General features: G+C 43.2%; 1 protein-coding gene across 1 annotated transcript in view; it reads left to right on the forward strand.

The window, feature by feature from the left end:
• The first annotated feature begins 2,842 nt into the window (after positions 1 to 2,842).
• LOC126106701 (uncharacterized) overlaps positions 2,843 to 12,298 on the forward strand; it is a 48,941-nt gene continuing 39,485 nt past the window's right edge. Inside the window, exon 1 of the mRNA XM_049913081.1 lies at positions 2,843 to 2,932. The gene's annotated coding sequence lies outside the window, so the exon portion shown is untranslated. The remainder of the gene's footprint in view (positions 2,933 to 12,298) is intronic.

Consider the following 12,298-nt stretch of genomic DNA (forward strand, 5'->3'; position numbering starts at 1 on the left):
TTTCTCAGAATATGGACAACGGGAAATGCGAATACGCATCTACCGGCGCCACTTCGTTCTGCAGAGGCGGCTGTGCGGTGCGGGTTGACGGCATCGCTTGTCGTAGGGCCGTGTCTTCTCGAAGACATAAGTCCTGCGGGTGCTGTTACCTGTACCGTCACTGGTAAACGTTATGAGAGTGTTTCGCGCACCATCGTCATTCCAAGTCTCGGACAGCGTGGATGTGTGGGTAGGACTACCTTTAAACAAGCCCTCATTCGCACATAGCACAGCCAGCGAAGCGGCTGCTGCAGAAACATTTCTGAAATGCTGGAATTATCAGCCGTCATTTCCTTACATCCTAGCCGTCCAGATCAACTGCGCCGGCCGGCGTGACCGTGCGGTTCTGGGCGCTACAGTCTGGAGCCGGGCGACCGCTACGGTAGCAGGTTCGAATCCTGCCTCGGGCACTGATGTGTATGATGGCCTTAGGTTAGTTAGGTTTAAGTAGTTCTAAGTTCTAGGGGACTGATGACCTCAGAAGTTAAGTCGCATAGTGCTCAGAGCCATTTGAACCAGATCACCTGCTCTTAATCCGTGTCTGCTCTGGCTATGGGGTTATCTGAAGGACGTTGTGTTCAGACCTCCAGTTACGAACGTTGCTGAACTGAAGGCACGTATTGCGCAACGCAATCTGAACTCGACGCCTGAGACGTTCTGATCTGGTGGCGAACATGCCGTTCCTCGACTTCAGCTTGTGGCAGGAAACGCTGGAACGCATACCGAACATGCGCCAATCACACGACAATAAGAAATCGTTTGCTCTTGCATTTTATGCGGTTTTTGACCTCAGGAAAATTGAAAACCGATTTTTCCCATCTGGCGTGGTACGACCAAGTAGTGTTGGATGGGCTTACCACCAAACAGCGGCACAACTGTTAAACTTGTGCAGCGATTTACATTGAACAGTACGGATGGTGTAATATGCAACTCAAACCACAGCCGTCGTATCGTCATTCGAATGTCATTACCTTAACACCCTTGCAGTGGTCCGCCGCTCGTGGTCTCGCGGTAGCGTTCTCGCTTCCCGAGCACGGGGTCCCGGGTTCGATTCCCGGCGGGGTCAGGGATTTTCACCTGCCTCGAGATGACTGGGTGTTTGTGTTGTCCTCATCATTTCATCATCATCCAGGAAAGCGGCGAAATTGGACTGAGCAAAGATTGGGTAATTGTTCGGGCGCTGATAACCACGCAGTTGAGCGCCCCACAAACCAAACATCGTCATCACCCTTGCAGTGCCATCTATTGGTAAAGTTCTCGTTACTTCTTTCCACCATGACGTTTCCCCCTGCGTTAATAATATGCTGTTCAAATTTGATATTCTGAGCGGTGGTTCTCTTCCTATGGCGTTTTGAAACTAGAATTTTCGTTACGGACTCACTTCATTCCAAGTCAACTAATTACGGGAAAGGAATACCGACAAGCGTTTTAGGACGTCACTGCATGTCACCCCTTTCTCACCTCCACCCCAACCACTACGGGTGGTACAGTTATCTTACCGCCACAGTATTGTTATACAAGTAATGACTCATGAATATACAAAAATATGGTTGACACAGTTCCAGTCCTTCCTAAGTCATGATTCTATATAATTCATTCTCACGCCCACCCTCAGCCACAGGGCTGGTAGGGGTGTGTTATTGTCACAGTGATTTTCTTCAACGAACAGGCGCTACGTGTGCCAAGTTTGGTACAAATTCCTTCAGGCGTCACGGAGATACATTGATACGACACAGGGGTAACACGTCGTCGGGTCCGTCAGTCATGACTCTAGCGACCCTGAAAATTATGGATTCGCTATTAGTATGGGTCGTTATCGAATATGTCCACGCCATGTTTCCTGCCCCACACTTGGGATGGTAGCGGAATATTAACACCTCCCCACCCAAAGTATTTTTACACAAGTAATGAGTAACGTGTATGCTAAATTTCGATGAATGGCCTCCACATGTTCAGGAACTGACCCTCTATGTCACCTCGTTTGCACCCTCTTCCCTACTACAGGTATGTGGGTATTACCTCGCGAGAGTTCGAAGTTTGGTTGAAATCGACAATGTGTTTAGTTTGAGACAAATGATTTCTGCGACACTAGGGACAGCAGAATATGAGGCGCCAACAGTGCTGAGATGTCTCCAGTGGGCAGCTAATCTACAGTAAGGGACACCGGACGAGAAAAATAAAGATGAAAACGCTACATGAAAACAGAAAACTAAACAGAAACATTTATGTTGCACAGCCGAGGAGAAAGTTTGAAAGCAAACTTGAAGACAAATTTGAAAAAATAAAAACAATCAGTTCTATCTTCAAACATACATTGATGCATAGATGCATGTACGAACTCAACAAGCCACAATGACTGAGGGTACCTTCTACTATTATCACCCATTCCTCTACCTGTTCCACTCGTAAGTGAAGGAACAGGAAAACGAATGTTTATACGCTTCTATACCACAAATACTAGTTCTACAGTGTTTCGGGAAAAGGTCGTCGTCTTCCTTACAAGAGTAAAATATAGCTACAGTGATAAGGAAATAAAATAACATTACTGTGAGAGTCGAAAACTGATACCAGAATGGAAGGGAATCTCGCAGTTGCGTAGTAGATCCGTATCAGACTGTCGAATTTCTTCGAGAAAACTGGTACAAAAGCTAGTGTCACGCTCTAACTTTTATAAAAGACGTAAAAGTATCCTATAATGATTTTGTAAAACGTCTTTTATAATCGACATTTGACAAAGATATCTCATAGTGTGATACAGTCCTTGGTGTTGTTCTTTTGCGAGTATTCCAGCAGAGGGCGTTGTGGAGGGCCGTTGTTTTCCGTGTCTCGCGCACACAGTGTCCTGGTGGCCGGCAACAGCGGAGCTCTTCCTCAACATCGCAGCGGCGTGGCGGTACGTGAGTGTGGTCTCACTCGGCATAAGTTAGAAAGCTGTGCATTTGCTTAGCGTCTTATTCGTTGAGTAGATAGTCTCACTCATTCAAGCAACGCGTTAAAAATTAAAGTTCCTCCATTAGATTAACCCTTGAAGTCAGGCAGAAAAGGTTTACATTGCTACTAAACCACAATTTATTCAAAGGAAGTCGTAATTTATAGGTTATGAATCAGTTAAGTATCATTATTAGATGCCCAGTCGCTTGTTACGTGCGAAATAAGGTAAAATCTGGCCTGTTTTATAGGCTACTGCAATCTAAAATTTTGCGAGTGTTTAGTAGTCCAGGGTTAAGCAAGTTACGCTTGCTGGTGTAACCGTTATTTGCACATGCTGTTCTATTATTAATCATCGCACGGTTTATGGGTGTTCTGGATGCAGTTTCATTGTCTGTGCCTACGTCTTCGTTGAACAGAAGATGGAAATTGCTCCCTGTTTCTGCTTTGTACAACTTATAGCGTACTCTTCACAATTTATGAACCGGTGCTCCTGCTCTACTGAATTTCCTTTCGTAGTGGTCACTCTTAAGTCGTTTGCTTTTAATGGAACCTCTTGTATTTTATTTATTTCTTGCACCATGGATCCAGCTGCGAGAATTTCACATGGGTGTATGGTCAATTTCTACATTGTCGATGACAATTACTTATAGGCTATGTTTACAAGTAAATATTCGAAAGTTAGGTAACTACTACAATGATACGTAAAACAATAAGATGAAATGAGAAACGTTAGGCCTACAGATTACAAATTATAAAACATAGTAAATTAAATATGAAAAGGTCATAACCCAGAGAGTTAAACATAAGCAATTAACCCTAAGTTACATATGTGACAAGAATGTACAGCTTAATGTTAAATTTATATGATAATACATGTTATTTTATTTTAGGGCAATGTGATTCATAAACTCTTCCAAACTGTAAAATGACATGGCTAAAAGAAATTGCCTCAGGATCTCTTTAAATGTGGACTTTTGGCTATTTCACATTTGATCTCTGGAGGAAGAGCGTTAAATATCTTTATACGATAGTACTGTACATCCTCCTGCACAACGTTCAAATTTTGAGCTTCAGTGTGGAAATAATGTTTCCTCCTAGTGTTGTACTGACTGTATTCGCTGTTACATTTGTATAAATCAGTGTTTTTACGGAAATACGGAAGCGTCCGATCCCGCCCGTCTGCTTTGACCCATGACGTCACAAATATGGCGGAAACAAAAACACACACACTTTCCACAAGAAGCCTAATGACACTAAAGGGACAAGCGCGGGAAATGGGGTGTTTTGGGTGGGGGGCAAACTAAATATAAATAAATTTAGACGTCTTGCGTAGCTACAACGTGTAAGTGAAAACAGCCATGTATGAATACCCACCCACCTCCCCAGGGGTCGTAACCCCTGCAACCCATAGAAGATAAAAATGCTTCAGTAGCTGATTAGGGTTTTTGTCTTTTTTTAAAAAAAATCTCACGGGATAGAACGAACAGATCAGAAAGATAAATATAATAAACTAAAACAGAAATTGGAGGAAACAGATAATTAAAATAAGTAATAAGCGTTTTTAAATTTAAAAAAAATCTCAAGAGATAGAACGAACAGATCAGAAAAGTAAACAAAATAAGATAAAACAGAACTGGAGACAGCCACACTCAAACCAAACTCCGCGTCGTCATGTCACACACACCCTTACGTCACGGGTCAAAGCCGACGCGTGGGATCGGACGCTTCTGTCGACCCGTTTTTACTTATGAAACACACAAGTTATATATGTATTGAGAAGTAGTTGTAAGAATTCCCTGATTCTGGAATAGGCATCTGCAACTGCATCTAGTGTCTACACCACATCTCTCACAACACGCTTCTGAGTAATGAATATTTTCTTAGGTAGAGGTTCATTTCCCCAGAAAATGCCATATGCCGTCAAAGAATGGAAGTAACCCTAGTATGCTGCTTTTTTAATGCTTTAGTTTGCTCTGTCAAATGATTCGCATTGCAAAAATTGTAGAACCGAGTCTCTTGTAAAGGTCTAAAATGTGATTTGACCAGTTTACTCTATCGTCAGTCTTCACGCCTAGAAAAATACAAAATGCTTTGCTGAATGCCTTAACATGTTTTTGTGATACGTACCCTCTCATTATAAACCTTTTATACTTTGTGTTCTTGGTGTGTACTTTGTTTCTCGGACGCCGTTGCATTTTCTGTTTTTCGCATTACCGTTAATTCGGTGACTGTAAAGCCATTTGGCACTAGAATTATCTTGAGGTTGTATAGTGCACAATGCTTTCAGACTTGAAGGGCACTTTCAAAAGAATGATGCTATTACAGTACGCTCTTTATGCTTTATAGAGTGGCAGGAGTTTCTGCTTGTTATACCAACAAGTCACACAATCTGGTAAATCTTACGTGGCGTATCACCTTTGTATTTTTCGTAGTTTATTTGCCATGTTTGTACACAATACTGTATCGAAATACTCATCGCAGTCTTGCCGATTTCGTAATAATTTTTCTCAGTTTACCTTAGTATTAATTTTATGACAAAGTGCGTTTGAATTTGCCGTGAACGTAAGCATTGTACGCTAAGAATAAATTTTACATTTTTTTTTCATTCACATTCGTTGGCATCAACTCTCAACCAGATTATCAGCCTGCTTCTTAACCTAGACGTGGGGCTACACGACTGTTTAGTCAGGCTGACCGTGTTTCTGGAGAGGGGTTAAGAGTTGAAGTATCAAAGCCAAGCATATTACTTTGAATTTCCATTTCCTTAATGTTCTACTGGGTAGCTAATTTTCAGCTTTTCACTGAGCTTGGCTGCTAGGTGTCATGTGTCTTGCATCCCTGTAAGCTCTGATGGAAGTCACGAAGTTTCCTCACTTTGAAGTACTCCACGAATACTGTGTGGGTAACCGGATCGCTGTCAGTTTCACTGCCTGAGGATATATACACCATTTCCGACTGTAATGCCGATACCTATGGTACTATGTTGAACCTTTAAGATAAACTTTTGAGTGGATCCTGAATTTTCTAAATATTAAGAGTCGGCCGCTGGTTACTAAATACTGAAATGCAAATTTTAGTTGCCCTCGTAAGGCGTCAGACAGGCATCCCGCTGCTGGGACCCTGGCCCGGACGCCGGTCAGCCGCTCAGCAGCAGAGACAACGGTGCAGCCGCAGAGCCCCCGTTCCCTGTCTCGCATTCGCTGCACGAGAACACGGCGACTCGGTCGGTGTACAGACTGTGATTTACTGGGCAGTACGTTCACAGCAGCCTCCAGTGTTGTCTGTAGTTAGTACAGGCGCCGGTAATGCCTTCAAATCGGATACTCCGGCATCTTCACTCCTCCCCCTTTCTCTGAATTCTATCACGCTCCCTGCCCGTGCACTATTGGCCTACCGTTGACGTAACTATCGTTCTCGTTCCCAGTTATTTCGTTCGCCACGGGTGTCAGATGCATCAGTTTTCGTCTCGTGGAAATCTGATGCCCCAGTGAGCAGTGGTTTTCTGCCCGCTTTGCAGACCATGCGTGGTCGTCGTTTCATATCGCCACAAACTGTTACACAGAGCTCTTAGTATGACCTGAGTGATGTCAACTGTGAGTGACGTTGTAGTCCTGGAATACTGTTTTTTTTGTTTTGTGAACTGCACATACTTATATTTCTCAATATTTAAACGAAGTACTCGTCATGGTCACTGACAGTCAGTGTAAGCATCCTCAGCGGACAGGTCTGTTTGCAGCTGTTAGTTGTAATTAGTATCCACCATGGGTGGGTTCCGAAGAATCTAATATCGTTACTTCTCAGAGAACGCGTTTACTAGTATTATACAGGATATCTTGTCACGTCCACTACCTACAAAACTGTAATTTACTCTTTATTGGTCGGTCATTAAGATGTCCTCTAATGCTGACTAATATTGGAGAACTTACCTACATATGAACTTAGGTGTTATCTCAACGTTTCGGTTACATCGGGGTAACTGTCTGGTTCATAGGTGGATGCAGCTAAATGTTTATGCCCATCCATGATACTGAGACTTTCCCAAACAGTACGCCATACGGCTTAAGTTCCTATCTCGATATATTCGAATTTGTCTACACATATACCCCTACGATTTCCCAGTGGCCTATCCTTTAGCATGTGCTTACATTTTCCCCACAAATCTATGTCTTGCGCTTTAACCAACTTTCTGTATCTAGTGGTATGTAAACTCCACTGCATTTTGCGAGGCCTTCAATTTCTCGCACTCTGTTGCGAATACTACGCCAGTTAATCACAAGGATTTTAATACTCACCTGTGGGGCGCGTTACTTTGTAACCTACACTGACAATTTTGGGCGCTCTACAGATACTGTCGTGTGGGCTGGATCAACAGCCACCTTATCTACAAAACCGGTCTGCTCCTCACACATAGCTACAGCCCTCAACCCTATCGCGTAAGTCTAGGAAGTCGCAGCCTAGCTCCTCACAGATACTCTCTGATTCAGTCTTCCACTCGATTCAGAACCGAGGGGAATCGATCAGTTCTGAGAACAAAGTTGCAATGTGAGCTTTGTTGAATCTGCATGAGAAATGCTGGCCTGGACAACCTTGTCTGCTAGTTCTTAGAATGATCGAAGTATTACTTTCGATCTGTTAAGCTCAAAGTATTTCTATGAAGGAAACGGAAAAACCGAGCGTACAAGTTACTAATTTTTACTGAAATTTTTTTGAGTGCCAGGTGCTGAAAATCGAGGTTAACGTTAATTTAAAACAAATGCAGATAAATAATATAAACACTAAAAATGGAAAATTCTATACATCACATTTAACTTATATTATATGATGCTGATATTAAAGAAGACGATTGACTAAGCCGTGGGTTATGATTGGCACTCGTTAACTTCCAAAGATTCTCGAAAATGAATATTTATTCGCGTTGATAGAAACTGAAATTGGTGTTGAAAAATTCTTTGAACGAGGATACTACTGCTAAAATTGTAGGCAATGGATTTGCCTGTTACCCACAGGTGGGGATTGGTAAGTCATTTTATATATTTTTTAACCATCTACGTTCCCGCTTGGGATTGCCGTTTGGTTTATCAGCCGTTTTAGCGTATGACGTGTGGGCTGTCGACCGCGTTATACTTTTCATCCCCCGAAGCAATATGGCGAAGGTCATTTAATTTTTAGTTTTGGACCTCTTTCCCAGTGCCTGTTTTTAGCTGTCCATTGGGACTGACAGTCATTTTCTTACTCTTCTGTCCTCGTTTTGACTTGGGTGCGTATGACACCAGGTTTTTTTTGCGCCCTAAAGCAAAACAATACCAAATCCAATCAGTAGCCATAAAATTAATCATCTTAGTGAGTATGAGTTCCGAAATTACCTCACGTGAGACAAAACAAGTGGCTGATAGCTGGCACTGTATACTCAAATGAATTCTATACAAAGAATGATTGTTCTCCAGCTAAAATAAAATCGTTAGTGCTATATTGTCAGAAGCTTACAGAAACACACTTTAAAATCTTTAGGTTTCAATCGAAGATTTCAATTTTTTTAACACTCGTTTCTCGTGTCTTGTTGCAGTGCTTAATCTCACATCGTCTCTCAAGATTCCCCTGCCCTACCCTGCTAATTTACTCAAGCACTAAGAGACATACATTGATGAGCAAAAACATTATGGCCACCTGCTTAATAGCTTGTTTGTCCATCGTTGGAACGAAATACATCACGGATCCGACAATTCGTTGGTAGGTTTCTGGAGTTACGCCGCATTAGATGTCCATACACAGGTCATGTAATTTGCGTAAATAACGGGCCGCTAATTTGCGTGCGCGGTGATGGCGCCCGATAGCGACCGAGACGGCTTCCATAGGATTTACGTCAGGTGGGTTTGGTCGTCAAAATATCAACTTGAGTTCGCTGTAACTCTTCTCAAACCACTGTAGCACGGTACTGGCTCAGAGACACGGACAGTTATGTTCCTGGAAAACATCACCGTCGGCGAAGACATCAAGCATGCAGGTGGTTCGCAACTGTCAGCGTATCTTTGATTACTACCACAAGTACCATGCCAGCGCAGGAGAATGTGTCCCAAAGCATAATGCTGCTGCCACCAGTCTGCGTCGTGACGCACTGCACGTTTCGAGGCCCCTTTCTCTTCGATGACGGCGTTTGTGGAGACGACCATCGACCTAGTGTACGGAAAAAATGATTCACCAGAAGAGGCGACACATTTCCACTGATAGGCGGTTGAATCCCGAAGGTCCCGTCCCCACTCCAGTCGTAACTGACGATGTCGTTGTGGCAACATGTTAACACGTAGGATGGTCTGCTGCGGAGCTCCGTGTTTAACGATTTCCAATGAACGGTCTTCTCCGAAAAACTTTCGCGCGCACCGGCATCGTGCTCTTCTTTCAGCAGAGATGCTGCAGATCACCGTCTATCCTACTTTACAGAGAAGTCTCCGAACCCTACGTTCTGCGAAGAGTCGTGGATGTCCACCCATTAGCGCTTAGTGGTAGTTTCATTGTCCTCTTTCAGTAAATGCTGACGACAGTAGCACGTGAACATTCGACTAGCTTCGCCGTTTTCGAGATATCCGTTCACAGGCTCTGCCCTTTGTCAAAGCAGCTTATCTCAATCGATTTCCCATTTTCAATTCGTAGCTTCGCTACGGTCATCCCGACCATTTCCACCCCGCTTACACACTTCTGTTACCGCATCACGTGCATCCAACGCCACAAGACGTCATCCAGCGTCGCAATGGGCAGTGGTTTTAGTGTTTTGACTATTTAGTGTACTTGACTGCTGGGCCTCTTGCCCATTGCTTTGTAAAACTTTCGCTACTTTGTCCTTGCGACAAGATCCCCATATGCTTCCAAGAAAATTCTGCCAAATCTATAGTCACAAAAACGAAAAACTTGCCCACTACCGTTCACAAAACACAGGTAGTCCCACTTTTTCCTCCCACTGTAGCGTCCATTACAGACTGAATTATCCACGAAATGCTTATTTCGGTACTCCCACTCACCCTAAACAACTTTCTGGTGCGTGGTGGCATTTTACCGTATAATTTACGCCTTCGTGCTCTGATAAACGTTTGAACTGTTTAACGCGACCGTAGGGATTACGATGAAAGGTGTAATGTTAAGACATCGGAAAACACCACACCCGAGTTGTAACTAAATGTCAGTACGGTCGGATTACTATTCCCTAATGTGTTCACCCCCCACCCCCCCATGAACCATGGACCTTGCCGTTGGTGGGGAGGCTTGCGTGCCTCAGCGATACAGATAGCCGTACCGTAGGTACAACCACAACGGAGGGGTATCTGTTGAGAGGCCAGACAAACGTGTGGTTCCTGAAGAGGGCAGCAGCCTTTTCAGTAGTTGCAGGGGCAACAGTCTGGATGATTGACTGATCTGGCCTTGTAACAATAACCAAAACGGCCTTGCTGTGCTCGTACTGCGAACGGCTGAAAGCAAGGGGAAACTACTGCCGCAATTTTTCCCGAGGGTATGCAGCTTTACTGTACGATTAAATGATGATGGCGTCCTCTTGGGTAAAATATTCCGGAGGTAAAATAGTCCCCCATTCGGATCTCCGGCGGGGACTACTCAAGAGGATGTCATTATCAGGAGAAAGAAAACTGGCGTTCTACGGATCGGAGCGTGGAATGTCAGATCCCTTAATCGGGCAGGTAGGTTAGAAAATTTAAAAAGGGAAATGGATAGGTTAAAGTTAGATATAGTGGGAATTAGTGAAGTTCGGTGGCAGGAGGAACAAGAGTTCTGGTCAGGTGACTACAGGGTTATAAACACACTCAAATAGGGGTAATGCAGGAGTAGGTTTCATAATGAATAGGAAAATAGGAATGCGGGTAAGCTACTATAAACAGCATAGTGAACGCATTATTGTGACCAAGATAGATACGAAGTCCACACCTACTACAGTAGTACAAGTTTATATGCCAACTACCTCTGCAGATGACGAAGAAATTGAAGAAATGTTTGATGAGATAAAAGTAATTATTCAGGTAGTGAAGGGAGGCGAAAATTTAATAGTCATGGGTGACTGGAATTCGACAGTAGGAAAAGGGAGAGAAGGAAACGTAGTAGGTGAATATGGATTGGGGCTAAGAAATGAAAGAGGAAGCCGCTTGGTAGAATTTTGCACAGAGCACAACTTAATCATAGCTTACACTTGGTTTAAGGTTGTATACATGGAAGAACCCTGGAGATACTAAAAGGTATCAGATAGATTATATAATGGTAAGACAGAGATTTAGGAACCAGGTTTTAAATTGTAAGACATTTCCAGGGGCAGATGTGGACTCTGACCACAATCTATTGGTTATGACCTGTAGATTAAAACTGAAGAAACTGCAAAAAGGTGGGAATTTAAGGAGATGGGACCTGGATAAACTGAAAGAACCAGAGGTTGTACAGAGTTTCAGGGAGAGCATAAGGGAGCAATTGGCAGGAATGGGGGAAAGAAATACAGTACAAGAAGAATGGGTAGCTTTGAGGGATGAAGTAGTGAAGGCAGCAGAGGATCAAGTAGGTAAAAAGACGAGGGCTAGTAGAAATCCTTGGGTAACAGAAGAAATATTGAATTTAATTGATGAAAGGAGAAAATATAAAAATGGAGTAAGTGAAGCAGGCAAAAAGGAATACAAACGTCTCAAAAATGAGATCGACAGGAAGTGCAGAATAGCTAAGCAGGGATGGCTAGAGGACAAATGTAAGGATGTAGAGGCTTATCTCACTAGGGGTAAGATAGATACTGCCTACAGGAAAATTAGAGACCTTTGGAGATAAGAGAACCACTTATATGAACATCAAGAGCTCAGATGGAAACCCAGTTCTAAGCAAAGAAGGGAAAGCAGAAAGGTGGAAGGAGTATATAGAGGGTATATACAAGGGCGATGTACTTGAGGACAATATTAAGGAAATGGAAGAGGATGTAGATGAAGATGAAATGGGAGATATGATACTGCGTGAAGAGTTTGACAGAGCACTGAAAGACCTGAGTCGAAACAAACATTCCATTTGAACTACTGATGGCCTCGGGAGAGCCAGTCATGACAAAACTCTACCATCTGGTGAGCAAGATGTATGAAACAGGCGAAATACCCTCAGACTTCAAGAAGAATATAATCATTCCAACCCCAAAGAAAGCAGGTGTTGACAGATGTGAAAATTATCGAACTATCAGTTTAATAAGCCACAGCTGCAAAATACTAACACGAATTCTTTACAGACGAATGGAAAAACTAGTAGAAGCCGACCTCGGGGAAGATCAGTTTGGATTCCGTAGAAATACTGGAACACGTGAGGCAATACTGAC

Source organism: Schistocerca cancellata, chromosome 10 (genome assembly GCF_023864275.1).
Source record: "Schistocerca cancellata isolate TAMUIC-IGC-003103 chromosome 10, iqSchCanc2.1, whole genome shotgun sequence".
Lineage (NCBI taxonomy): Eukaryota > Metazoa > Arthropoda > Insecta > Orthoptera > Acrididae > Schistocerca > Schistocerca cancellata.